The following is a 14,879-nucleotide window of genomic DNA, read 5'->3' on the forward strand; positions in this document are numbered from 1 at the left end:
CACACTGGTGTGCTGTGAATGGTCTGCAGATGTGCCACAGGAGTTAGGGGAAGGATCATTAGTAGGGCCATTGGGGAATATGAGCCCCCCACCAACAGCATGGTATGCCTTGTCAGTTGTCAAAAACTGATTGTGTGCCTTGACAATTTTAGTACCTTGTGTGCTGTGAGACAAAAAAGTTTGAAAATCACTGCATTATAGGGACAAAAAAAGAACAGAGGGGAGGGTGAAAGGATGTGTGCATAATTAAATATTGCCTGAAATGGCCCAAAATCTGAACCTCAGTTCAATGTGTGAATTGTTTCCATTGGAATGTACCATGTTTAAGGTGGTAAGCAATACCCAGAGAAAGTTAGTTATGACTCACAGCACAATCCTATCCCGCACCATCATACCCAATGCACTGCATCCAATGGGGAACTTCTTTTGGATTTAACCCAGTATGTTACTCTGTTGTCAGGTTTGATTTGTGATGGTTGTTTCATGCTTGTAATTACTTTTCTAGTCGTCTAGTGCTGAACATGTATATGTCAATGTACTACAACTGAAAGACATGTTAACTGAGTTAACCATGGCAGTGGCATAGCTAAGGGGGTGCAGGGGGTAGCAGTTGCTCCAGGCATCAAGCTTTAGGGGGGCAACAAGCTGAGCTTGACACTAGTGACCAAAATTGTGAAAATTTTGTTATGTATGAATAATACTATCATGTTATATGTTATTGGTAAGGTAATTTAATGCAGAATGCAATGAAACAAGCTGCATTGGAATATCTGTATTCTATCAAAAGTTATGGCCAATTAACCAGAAAATGAAAACACAACTGCCTTATGGAACAAAAAGTGCATTTGCTTAACTCAAAACTGACCTATGAGACTGATTGTTCCGAGGGCCAATGAGATGTTATTATGATACAGCATGGGACCAATAACTTTTTATTTATTTGCTTAATTAATTAAACTTGATTTTGTCATGGAGAGGGAGTTACAACATCCTCTTTGACTACAGGTAGCAGATAGATAGCAGACCCTGCTAACTGGGTAAGAGGCACTCTTTCAAGTGGGTGCTCTTCTTTTTAGCAGGGGGAGAGTAACTAGCCCACCTCATCCCAGCAGTGTCTTTTCTAGTGGCTGCCTGCTGGTTTTCTTTTGCATCTTTTTAGATTGTGAGCCCTTTTGGAACAGGGAGCCATTAGTTATTTGATTTTTCTCTGTAAACCACTTTGTGAACTTTTAGTTGTCAGTCAACAGTCAACAAAACCTACTTTTAGTTGAAAAGTGGTATATAAATACTGTTAATAATAATAATAGATGCCTTAGCTATGCCACTGACTTGGGGGAGGCAGCAGAGGAAGTGGGTGGTGAGCTGCTGGGGGGAACAGGTGGGTTCCAATTTTCACATTTTAAAAAGCCTGGATGTGACATCACTTTTGGTTGTGACATCACTTCTGGGGCAACATTTTGAGCTTGGACACACAATCATTAGCTACACCACTGAACCATGGTATTTGAGCATTCTTGCAAAAAAAGAGACATTATGAATGATTTGTGTGCTTAGACTTTAGTTTATTAAAACTATTGTTTGAGAACTGTACTAGATGGAATGAACAACAGATCTTGGGACAAACGTAACAAATACAAACCATATGTTCCAGTGAATCCCTTGACGTTCTTATTGCCACCTAGCAAAATAATTGCCCTGATAAGAACATTAGAAAAGCCCTGCTGGATAGGCTAAAGGCCCATTTAGTCCAGCTTCCTGTATCTCACAGTGGCCCCCCAATGTCTCAGGGAGCACACAAGACAACAAGAGGTCTGCATCCTAGTGCCCCTCCCTTGCATCTGGCATTCTGAGGAAGCCTACTTCCAAAATCAGGAAGTTGCACATACCCATCATGGCTTGTAACCTGTGATGGCCTTTTTCTCCAGAAATTTGTCCAATCCCCCCTTTAAAGGCATCTAGGCCAGATGCCATCACTTCATCCTGTGGCAAAGAGTTTCATAGACTATAATTACACGCTGGATAAGGAAATATTTTCCTTTGTCCTAACTCTCCCAACACTCAGTTTGAGTGGATGTCACCTGGTTCCGGTGTTGTGTGAAAGGGAAAAGAACATCCCCCTATCTGTCCTTCTGACAAAGATCTGAAAACTCTCTATTGACGGTTGATGATGTTTACCTCTCAGTTTAAAGTAAGCTTGTTACTCCCTATGCAAGTTACCCGTATTTTCATCATATCTAAAACATTTATACAACACCTAAGAGACAGCAAATTACCAGGTGAAGGATGCAATTCACTAAATAATGCTACTACTCAGGCACCACTGAAATGAAGAGGGCCTGTTGCCAGAGCAGTGCTCAATAGATTGCAGCCAAGACTGAGAGGCTAAATAGACCCTTATGTTTTTTTCTCCCTGCACTAACATTGCTTCGATAGTTTTTCTGTGTTGGCTGATACAGATACTTGCTTATGTGTATCTCTTTTACAGTGCTTAGTTCTTGCACAAATAATCATGAAAGCACATTAGATAATAACAGCAGGGGAATTTCTCAGCTGCCCAAAGAAGCACATCAAGTAGCGAAATTGGAGTTGTGATAATCATTCTGAGATGCAGAATGCAGCAAGGTCAGCTATTCTGGAAGCTCTGAGGTCTTACATACGACAATAAAAGATGGTTACTGCTCAATATGTGGTTGAAACTAGTAGACACAGGAGTCCTTCTTGACCAATCATTACGCACATGGAGTAGTCATCTGTTCCCATAACTATCAACAAATCCTGTTTAGAGCCTTGAAACGTTTGAAACATTTTTTCCCCCTCTGTTGTTGCCAAGCTTCTGTCATATCCAGGACCAGAAATTCCAGTCATTGTATGGGAGAGGGCTGTTATCAGACTTGCTCAGTGACATGTGTAAGCACTCTTACGCATGTACAAAAGCATGCATGTTTCTAAGGGTCTTTAGGCCACTGACACAACCCAGAGAAGACTGGCCTTCATGAAAGGTGAGAAAGTGAAATAAAAGTGCAGACACAGTGTTATTTATTTGGGGGGGGGGGATAAGTTTACAATTAGAGGAATGGAGAATCAAGAATGAGAGTGAAACCAATTAGATATGCAGTTATTCAAGTGGCAACATATTGAGTGGGGGATCAAGGGGGCCGCTGGAAACACGGAGTGGAGAGACATTCATGTTCTTTGGAGATGAGATTGTTTATGCAGGGGATAAATGAAAGAAAAGGCTCTGTGTGATCAAAAGAGGAATAGAGGAATGTTGTGATTAGGTCTAGTGAAAGGAGGAGCTTGAGCCAGAGCATGGAGATGTGGCTGCAACCTGGCTCACTATAACAAAGGAGCTAGATTCTAGAGGTGGTTTGGGCTGTCTAACAAGTCAGCTATGAATTCACCAACTTCAGTGGAAGAGCTTGCCCCAAGCCATACCAAATACTTACCCATGGCATACAATGTATGACTATTTGAGCCACAAATAAAATCAGCAGGGCAGTGGAGGCCTTGATGGATCAGTTAAGAGGAACTATACTAGCGACCATCTTCTGTCATCCAGTCACGCTGACAGAACATTCTGTCATGTAATGGTGGGGGGATCAGACAGCCAGTGAAAGCGAAGTAGAAATATCTTTTACTTACCTCTGGTAGGTTACCTGGTCACTGATGGGTCTCCTTGAACCCATGCCAGCTTTTTTGGGCTGGAAAGACAGGGATAGGATCCTGTTGCATGCTGTTGCTACCATGATCCACCCCCTCTTAACCCCCAAATTCCCCACTCCCTCGCTTCCCCAAACTGCCCATAACCTGCCCCTGCCACAACCTTACCCATGCTTGAGTAGTCTGGGTCCTCCAGTGGCAGGTACATGGAGCTGCTGGCCATTTGCACCAGCAGCTCTGATGCACATGGCACCAGCATGCCATTTACAGTATGGCTGCAGCCTTTACAATGGCAGAACATATAAAGGCCCCATAGGATTGGACCATAAGCAAGTCAATGGGGAATACTCCAGGCTCCTATCCTAACTGGTAAATAACAGATTATTTTAACATATGCTCAGAAAATAGTGCACAGGCAGTACACTTGCTGCTCTTCCCTTTGACCATAAGAGCATAAGAACAGCCCCACTGGATCAGGCCATAGGCCCATCTAGTCCAGCTTCCTGTATCTCACAGCGGCCCACCAAATGCCCCAGGGAGCATACCTGATAACAAGAGACCTGCATCCTGGTGCCCTCCCTTGTATCTGGCATTCTGACATAGCCCATTTCTAAAATCAGGAGGTTGCACATAAACATCATGGCTTGTAACCTGTAATGGATTTTTCCTCCAGAAACTTGTCCAATCCCCTTTTAAAACCGTCCAGGCCAGATGCCATCACCACATCCTGTGGCAAGGAGTTCCACAGACCAACCACACGCCAAGTATTATTATTATTATTATTATTATTATTATTATTATACTTTATTTTTACCCTGCCTTTCTCCCCGAAGGGACTCAAGGCGGCTTACAAACAAAGTTAAAACAAGTTAAAAACATAATTTAAAAGCAGATAAAAACATAACATATCATAAAAACAGTAGTCAGATAAAAACTAATCAGGTAAGAGCATAGGACAGCAAATTGGAAAAGGATCAGGCCTGTGAGCAGATGTTAAAAAATGTTAAGAGATGTTAAAAAGATGTTAAAAAGGCCAGGAACTCCGAAGGCTTGTCTAAACAGAAGGGTCTTCAGGCCTCGCCAGAAAGTTACAAGAGAGGGAGCCATTCTTAAGTCAAGGGAAAGGGAATTCCATAGCATTAGTGCCACTACTGAGAAGGCCCTATTTCTTGCCGCCACCCCACGTACCTCTCTAGGCGGCAGCACTTGCAAAAAGGCCTTCTCTGATGACCTAAGAGGACGAGCTGGATTGTACGGGAGTAGGCGATCTCTAAGATACCCTGGCCCAGAGCAGTATAGGGCTTTAAAGGTCAAAACCAGCACCTTGAATTGGGCCCGGAAACGAATGGGCAGCCAATGCAGCCGCTGGAGAAGCGGACTGACAGAGTCAAACCGCCTACCTCCAGTAACCACATGGGCCGCCACATTCTGCACTAGTTGCAGTTTCCGAACCATTTTCAAGGGCAGCCCCACATAGAGCACATTACAATAATCTAGCCTCGATGTTACCATGGCATGGATCACCGTGGCCAGGTCTGCATGATCCAAGTACAGCCGCAGCTGGTGCACGAGCCGAAGCTGAGCAAAGGCCCCCCTGGCCACAGCCGCCACCTGGGAATCTAGGAGCAGCTGCAAGTCCAGAAAATATTTTCTTTTGTCTGTCCTAACTCTCCCAATATTCAATTTTAGTGGATGTCCCCTGGTTCTGGAGTTATGTGAGAGTGTAAAGAGCCTCTCTCAATCCACCCTAGAGTCTATGTGTGAAGAACTGAAAGATAGGCAGAAGGTCCAATGACCAAGTTTAGCTCTCCTTAATCTATGGTGACACTTTTGTCGACTGCTCCCCACCAAGCCCCACTAGTTTGCTGCTAACAATAAAACAGAAGCAGAGACAGTAAATGAATTTCAAAGAAACAAGACTTGACTTAACAATTCACAAGGATGTACATCTTTGCTTGAACTACAGCTTTTCCCTTTACATGGGTGTGTAAGACCTCATGGCATGGTGGACTCAAAGCCAGCTGGCATCACTCATGGAGAGAGCTGCTTGCACATCAGAAGATCAGGCAGTTAGGAGAGCCATTGAGTGATCTGCTTCCTGGGCAATATTTTGCCCCCTAGTGTCCTCCATTGTACCTACTTTCCAATGGAGGGCTGCAGAATTAAAGGTGAAGATCAAGTAAGAAGTTGCTTCCCTGTAAACAGAAGTACCTTATGTTCATGGAAGAGGAACCTAAGATGCAAGCCAATATGTTCTGGTTTTACCCTCCAGGGAAGTTTATGCTTTGGTTCTTGCCATATATCTTTCTTAGCCCATTCTGTTTCAAAAGAGATGTCCTTGAAGTTGTCTTCCCCCTCCCCCGCTTTACTGTTTTTACCCCTATCAGTGTTATAAACTACTCTTCTAAGCTGGATGCACAAAATTCTTCTAAGTTCCATTTTCCCAAGTATCAAAATACTCTACAAAAATACCTTTGCTCTTGCTATCCCATTTCCATCAACATGTGTGAGTAGGATATAATGTGGAAACATATTTCATATTCCAAACTTAAGAACATAAGAACAGCCCCACTGGATCAGGCCATAGGCCCATCTCGTCCAGCTTCCTGTATCTCACAGCGGCCCACCAAATGCCCCAGGGAGCACACCAGATAACAAGAGACCTCATTCTGGTGCCCTCCCCTGCATCTGGCATTCTGGCATTCTGACATAGCCCATTTCTATAATCAGGAGGTTGCACATGCACATCATGCACATGCACATCATGGCTTGTAACCCGTAATGGATTTTTCCTCCAGAAACTTGTCCAATCCCCTTTTAAAGGCCAGACGCCATCACCACATCCTGTGGCAAGGAGTAACCCATTTCTAAAATCAGGAGGTTGCGCATACACATCATGGCTTGTACCCCATAATGGATTTTTCCTCCAGAAACTTGTCCAATCCCCTTTTAAAGGCGTCTAGGCTAGACGCCAGCACCACATCCTGTGGCAAGGAGTTCCACAGACCGACCACAGGCTGAGTAAAGAAATATTTTCTTTTCTCTGTCCTAACCCGCCCAACACTCAATTTTAGTGGATGTCCCCTGGTTCTGGTATTATGTGAGAGTGTAAAGAGCATCTCCCTATCCACTCTGTCCATTCCCTGCATAATTTTGTATGTCTCAATCATGCCCCCCCTCAAGCGTCTCTTTTCTAGGCTGAAGAGGCCCAAACGACATAGCCTTTCCTCATAAGGAAGGTGCCCCAGCCCCGTAATCATCTTAGTCACTCTCTTTTGCACCTTTTCCATTTCCACTATGTCTTTTTTGAGTTGCAGCGACCAGAACTGGACACAATACTTCAGGTGTGGCCTTACCATCGATTTGTACAACGGCATTATAATACTAGCCGTTTTGTTCTCAATAACCTTCCTAATGATCCCAAGCATAGAATTGGCCTTCTTCACTGCCACCGCACATTGGGTCAACACTTTCATCGACCTGTCCACCACCACCCCAAGATCTCTCTCCTGATCTGTCACAGACAGCTCAGAACCCATCAGCCTATATCTAAAGTTTTGATTTTTTGCCCCAATGTGCATGACTTTACACTTACTGACATTGAAGCGCATCTGCCATTTTGCTGCCCATTCTGCCAGTCTGGAGAGATCCTTCTGGAGCTCCTCACAATCACTTCTGGTCTTTACCACTCGGAAAAGTTTGGTGTCGTCTGCAAACTTAGCCACTTCACTGCTCAACCCTGTCTCCAGGTCATTTATGAAGAGGTTGAAAAGCACAGGTCCCAGGACAGATCCTTGGGGCACACCACTTTTCACCTCTCTCCATTGTGAAAATTGCCCATTGACACCCACTCTCTGCTTCCTGGCCTCCAACCAGTTCTCAATCCACGAGAGGACCTGTCCTCTAATTCCCTGACTGTGGAGTTTTTTCAGTAGCCTTTGGTGAGGGACCATGTCAAACGCCTTCTGAAAGTCCAGATATATAATGTCCACGGGTTCTCCCGCATCCACATGCCTGTTGACCTTTTCAAAGAATTCTATAAGGTTCGTGAGGCAAGACTTACCCTTACAGAAGCCATGCTGACTCTCCCTCAGCAAGGCCTGTTTGTCTATGTGTTTTGAGATCCTATCTTTGATGAGGCATTCCACCATCTTACCCGGTATGGATGTTAGGCTGACCGGCCTATAGTTTCCTGGGTCCCCCCTCTTTCCCTTTTTAAAAATAGGCGTGACATTTGCTATCCTCCAATCTTCTGGCACCATGGCCGTTTTGAGGGACAAGTTGCATACCTTAGTCAAGAGATCTGCAACTTCATTCTTCAATTCCTTAATAACCCTTGGGTGGATGCCATTAGGGCCCGGTGACTTATTGATCTTTAATTTATCAATGAGGTCTGAAACATCTTCTCTTTTAACCTCTATCTGACTTAACTCCTCGGTCAGGAGGGGCCGTTCGGGCAGCGGTATCTGTCCGAGGTCTTCTGCCGTGAAGACAGATGCAAAGAACTCATTTAATTTCTCTGCCATCTCTAAGTCTCCTTTTATCTCCCCTTTCCCTCCCTCACCATCCAGAGGGCCAACCGCTTCTCTGGCGGGTTTCCTGCTTCTAACATATTTGAAGAAGCTTTTATTTTTCCCCTTAATGTTGCCGGCCATGCGTTCCTCCTAGTCTCGCTTGGCCTCCAGTATCACCTTCTTACATTTCTTTTGCCACAGTTTATGTTCCTTTTTATTCTCCTCATTAGGGCAAGACTTCCATTTACGGAAAGAAGCTTCCTTGCCCTTCACAGCCTCTCTAACTTGGCTGGTTAGCCATGCGGGCACCCTCCTGGATTTAGTGGAACCCTTCTTTCTTTGCGGTATACACCTCTGCTGGGCCTCTATTACTGTTGTTTTAAGCAGCCTCCATGCACTCTGGAGAGATTGGACTCTTTTTACCCTCCCTTTCAACCTCCTTCTAACCAGCCTCCTCATTTGAGGGAAGTCCGCTTGTCGGAAGTCAAGGGTTTTTGTGAGAGATTTGCCCAGTATTCTTCCCCCAACGTGCACGTCAAAACGGATCGCAGCATGATCACTGTTCCCCAATGGCTCAGTAACGTTTACATCTCTAACCAGGTCCTGCGTACCGCACAATATTAAATCCAGAGTCACCTGTCCTCTGGTGGGCTCTGTGACTAGCTGATCTAAGCCACAGTCATTTAGCACGTCAAGAAATCCGGTTTCCTTATCGTGACCAGAACACAAATTGACCCAGTCAATATGAGGATAATTGAAGTCCCCCATGATTACAACCCTGTCCCTCCTTGTCACCTCCCTGATCTGTTTCCTCATTTCAAGGTCCCCATCCGATTTCTGGTCTGGAGGACGATAGCACGCCCCCAGTATTACATCGCTGCACAAGCCTGGTAATTTAACCCACGGAGATTCTACGGTGGAGTCGGACCCAACTTCAATCTCTACTTTGCTGGATTCTATCCCTTCCTTAACATAAAGGGCCACCCCACCTCCAACACGCCCCTGCCTGTCCCTCCTGTAGAGTTTATAGTCCGGGATTGCGGTATCCCACTGATTCTCCGCATTCCACCAGGTTTCCGTTATGCCCACTATGTCAATATTTTCCCTTGTCACCAGACATTCCAGTTCTCCCACCTTTGCTCATAGACTTCGGGCATTCGCATAAAAGCATTTATACACGGAATGCCCCAGGATGCGCTGCTTATTTGCTCCTTTGTCCCCGCATCCTCTCATTGTGCCAAACCGTCTATCACATCCCATCACCCTACCTTTCCCAATTTCTTCTCCTACTCTGCCTTTGTCTTGTTGTTCTCTAACCTCCCCATCCTCATCCCATAGGGATGAGGAGTCCCGAACCGGATGCCCCTCGGTTCCTGTCGGCCTTCCCCCAGGGATCAGTTTAACTTGAAGTGATTCTCCCACAGAAAGCTGTCATCAAATGAATGTTTAAACTCTTAGTGTAGTTTAAATGTGGTTTTTAAAAAGACCTGAAGGTCTAGCTGAGTGTTCCCATTATTTTGATTTTTCTTCTAAAATTCATAGGGAATGTTTAGATTCAGTGGAATCAAGGTCTCTTTGGGAGGAAAGAAAACTACAGGAGCTAGATAAACCGATAGTTCATATTGGTGTAAGACAGTCCATGCTATCTGCTTCTAACATGTTTCCCTTCAGAATTTCCCCTGATAGTTTTCTTCCAGTCCTAACATTTGCTAAAAACAAGTCACATAAACCCAAGTCCTGGATGATTACATATGAACTTTCTCTGGGATCTTAAAGAGGTTGAAAAGAGAGGAGAATATTGTGCTGGTTAGAACACACTGAACCAGAGATTCCTGGAGAAGATTAAGTGGGCAAGCTCTATAATCATCACCTCTCTCTGTAATAAAAGCATATCAGGCCCAAATCTGAATTGCTGTTGGGCGTGAATTTGCAGATTGACTGGCTTGAAATGTACTGGGAATTTCTTGTCCACTTGGAGATTTTCTCCTACTTGATTAAAAGAACAGGCATTTCCCCATGAGATTTGCTTCTTTCCTTAATGTGGTATAATTGCGGCAGAGTGCTTGGTACGGTAGTGAGCGCCTTTCTGTAATAAATTTAGGTCACAGCAGAGTTCATTGTGTAGTCCTTGGCAACAGAAGATAAAGTGCTGGTTAGTTCATCTCTAGCTTTTAGCTGCCGTGTCACTGATTTTCCTGTTTAATGATATTAATGGAGCTAAATGTAGGTAAATGGTCTAAGTCCCAAGGTCTCTTCCTTCCCACTGTGCCTGTAATATTTCAGCCAGAGAGAACATAATGTCACAACATTATAGAAGATATCGAAAGTGTTTGTAGCCAGGAACAGACAATTAAGTTCCACTCTGATGCTCCCTCCTTCGTTCTGCAGTCAGATCAATATTCCTGAGATCCGTTTGTTCATACAAAAGTTTGCTTTTTATGTCCAGAGGTGAAAGCAGATGAAAAGCATGTCGAGCTTTCAGATATTCTGATTACAGAAGCTAACTGTTCAGCATGTGTTGGTAGGACACTTGGCAACAAGATTCTTCTAGGTGTGCATTTTCTTACTTTGTGTCTGAAATTGTATTTTTTGGTTTATTTGAAGGTTTACTTGAAGGCATGATGGGTTGTATCCTAATTTTAGTTAATCATGTCTAAGGAAGTCAGTTCTTTGGTTCCAGTAGGACTTAATAAGGAAGTTAGTCATGACTCATAAAATAAATAAATAAATAAATAAATAAATAAATAAATAAATAAATAAATAAATAAATAAAATGTACTCTGCTAATATAAACAGTTGACTGATTCCTTGGCAGCCCAAACCTATCCAACCTTCCATTACTGACACAGCAATGCCAATGGGGCATGCACTACATCCTGTGGTGCGGCAGCACTCATGGAGGCCTTTTCAGGATAAGGGGACATTTGTTCCCTGACCTTGGGGCTGCATTGCGGCTGCCTCAGTGTTGGAAAGTTGGGTAGGACTGGGTCCTAAATCATCACTCTTCACCTGTGTTCAATGCAGTGGTATACCAAGAGTGGGGTGGTGAGAGCAGTCTGTCCTATGTGCAGGCAATAAGGGGGTGCATTGTCTGTATAGAATTGTGATGGTGCGTGCCTGTCGTGTGCAGGCTGGTCTTGCCCTGCTCTCTACTCTACACAAGGATTCATCCTGGGTGTCATTAGGTCCGCCATTGGTTCAGTGGTAGAAGAAGTAAAGTTATAAAGTACTAAATATATCAAAGGGCGCAATCCAGACAACTTGCCTTTGTAGAGCACTTTTGCGCCTCCTCAGGAGTAAGCCGCGCTGGTGCACATAGGCTGAATCCAGCCTCCGTGCCTTTGTGAGCCTTGCATTGGCCTGGCTGGGCCGACGCAAATCTCTGGGGTGGGCAGGGAGGGGGGAGGAGGTGGGAGGGAGGCATTGTTGGGCAGGGGGAGGCAGGCGGTGGGCAGCTCCCAGGACAAGTGGGTGGGGAGTAGGAGGTGGGGCTGGGATCTGCCAGTTATGCCAGATCCCAACCACCGTTCCCGGGGAGTTTGGAGCAGCTTCAAGCTGCTCCACTCTCCTCGAACTTGCACCACTTCAGGAGGTGGCGTAAGTCCGAGGAGACCCATTAAGGGTCAGCGTGTTTTACGCAGAGGTAAGGGGAAAAGTTTCTCTTTGACTCTGGCTGAGCCACTTTGGGGTCCTATCCTGCACTGGTTACAGTGCAAGCCTCTTGGCTTGCCTGTTCCATCGCAGGGTAGGATTGCACCCAAAATAAGTTTAAATTAGCTTAGGGTTTCCATTGCATGAACATAAATTTTGGGTTTGGCACAAGCAAACAGATCTATGTCATGCTTAGAAGGTGTCCTTCAGATTATCCAGTCATTTAATAATAAAGTGAAGAAGGACATGCAGAGTATTTTCAGATGAGAGGGGTCAAGAACACCCATATTGAATCCAAAATTAATTAATTTAATTTAATTAATATCTCTGGATATCTTGCATGGCATTGAGGAAAACTAATTTCCTTCCTTGCCATACAAACGAAACGTCATTCTCCACATTTCAAAGGCCATTGCAATTATATGTAGTTGCTCCACAAAGATAACCTTCTAAAGGAATTCTGTGTAGAAAAGTGGAATGTATGTGCCAAAAAAGCCTATATATTCTGAGCATGCTTTGTAGTAAGCTATAATTCATTTTTAGAAACTTTATTCCATTATCCCTGAAACTTTTCCCCATTGACTCATCATACCTTAGTTATTTAGGTAACCTTATCCAAAGATGTTTTATAGACATGGTAGCTTCATTGTACACACAGAGAAATTGTGATTCCTCCTACAATATGCAAAATATTTTGGAATCCCCCCCCCCCAAAAAAAAACTACTCATATGAAGTTATTTTACACATCACAGTGCAATCTTATGCATTTCTACTCAGAAGTAATTCCCATTGTGTTCACCGGGCCTCATTCCTGGGAAGGTGTGCATATGATCACAGTCTTATTCCAAGACTATTCTTTTTATTTGTGATTGGTTAGGAAGTAGTGTTAGCAACTCATAAATGCTGGATTCGGTAAAATCCTGAGATGAAATTTCTCACCTTATAGGTGAGTATCTATGGTATTATTTTTTTTAAGACAGCAAAATTACTTCTACAATAAAGTGAATAAGTTCTCCAAATTTTCCCCATCAAGCCAACAGAGCATATTATTCATTGTACTGAATTACTTGTTGCTTTTAGAATAAACCTTCACTTCTTCTTTTTTTCCCTGCGTGATTACTGTTTAGTCCCATACTTTTAGCAGACTTCCCATATTTCAAGCTCAGAGTCCATTTTCTTTGCAATGATCCGTATTTGGGTGATACATTAAAGTACAGCCTATCACATTTTTTTCCTCTTGTTCGCTTAAGAGATTCAACATTCGGTGACCTTGCAATATGAGTGTTAACAACAGAATACCTTATCTTTCTGCATGTCACTGTCACCAAATAAAGCTCCTTTTACAGGTGCATTGGAATGAACTGGTGGTATAAGAGAACTTTTACTGTAAAGCCTTCCTCAACACAAAGTCTGTGTTATTTATTTATGATGCTACATGAATCATCTGCACCTTCTCCGATAAGCCCAGGGTTGTGTGTCTTTCATTTGAGCTGACATTTTGCTGCCATTTGCCAGGCTAAGTAACTACTGTGCAATCACTCTGAGCTGATGCATGATCATTGTTTTGCACCAAATGGATTTCTAAGGCAGCTGAAAAGGCTTTTGGAAGGATATAATTTGACAAAGTAAATTTTTGCTCGTCTAAGAGAAATCAGCGTTGTCTGCCCAAACATTTTTTTCTAATGATAGCTAAAAGGATTTCAACTGAGAACTTGACAAAGTATTTTACTTTTGTACACAAAGCAAAAACTGATTAGTTTTGAGCAAAAAAGGGTTTCTTTGAGCACTGAAAGGCTTTTCTCAAGAATTAAATATATTCTTAGGTTTTCCTGATAAGAAGCTTGAAAGCCAAGTCTTTGCAAAGATAAACAGACATCAGGCAAATCTTTTTTGTGAGAGAGAAAAAAAAGATTATGTTCATGCTGAAATTTTCTTTACTTCCATTCAGTGGAACAACTCCAAACTTTGTCCCGTGGATTAAAAAAAGAGGCCTAATAAAAGGTGATTCTTTTATTTTTTCACACCGCTCTTCTTCCAAAGAAGAGTGGTTTACAGAGCTGCTCCTCTCCTCCTTCTTGTCCTCACAACAACCCTGTGAGGTAGGTGACACTGAGAGAAAGTGACTGGCCCAAGGTCACCTGGGAAGCTTCAAGGCTAAGGGGGGATTTGAACCTGGTTCGTCCAGGTCTAAGTCCACCTCCCAAACCACTACACCACCTTGGCTCTCATGACCCATGCTTGAGTCCTAGTTCTGTGGGGAATCTTTATGCACAAGAATAGGAATAAGATAACCAGGGATATCACTAGGGTGTGAGAGCTCATTTTGTCATCTCTGTGGTGGACTTTCTCCCATACCATACCATACCATTCAGAATAAATTACAATCTCATATGCGTAACCTAATTGCAGTGGCATCACTAGGGTTGGTGTAACCTCCACTAACTGTTTGTTTGTTTGTTTGTATAAAAGTACAGGTCACCCAACAAATCGGTATCCAACCAAAAAGCATTGGTCAAATTGATGACACTCACACAACTGAATAAGAGTTATAATATTAGCTCTGATACATGGAAATGAGAGCTGACTCATATTATATTGGTTCTCTTCTGATTCATAATAACTGCTCATTGGCTCATGGAACAATTAGTCTCATTGGTCAGTTTTAAGGAAATGCACTTTTTGTTACATAAGGCAGTTATGATTTCCTTTTCTGGTCTTTTTGTCTAACCCTTTTGCTAGAATACAGATATTTCAACCCAGTTTGTTTCATTGCATTCTGCATTAAATTCCACATTGTATGATATATAACATGATGGTATTATTTGAAAATATCAAGATTTAACCATTTTTGCCAGTAGTGGTTCATAAGCCAGTGTGGTTCACACCCCTCTAGCAATGTCACTGAGGATAACTAGTGTTCACATTGGCACCACACTTAGAATAATTGATACCATTTTACCATATGCATGAGATGTGATGACCACAACGCATGCCGATACACGACTCACTCGAGTGCACCAACGGCCCAGGTAAGGTGGTGATGGGGATAGTTT

Source organism: Tiliqua scincoides, chromosome 2, assembly GCF_035046505.1.
Source record: "Tiliqua scincoides isolate rTilSci1 chromosome 2, rTilSci1.hap2, whole genome shotgun sequence".
In the NCBI taxonomy this organism is placed as follows: Eukaryota; Metazoa; Chordata; class Lepidosauria; order Squamata; family Scincidae; genus Tiliqua; species Tiliqua scincoides.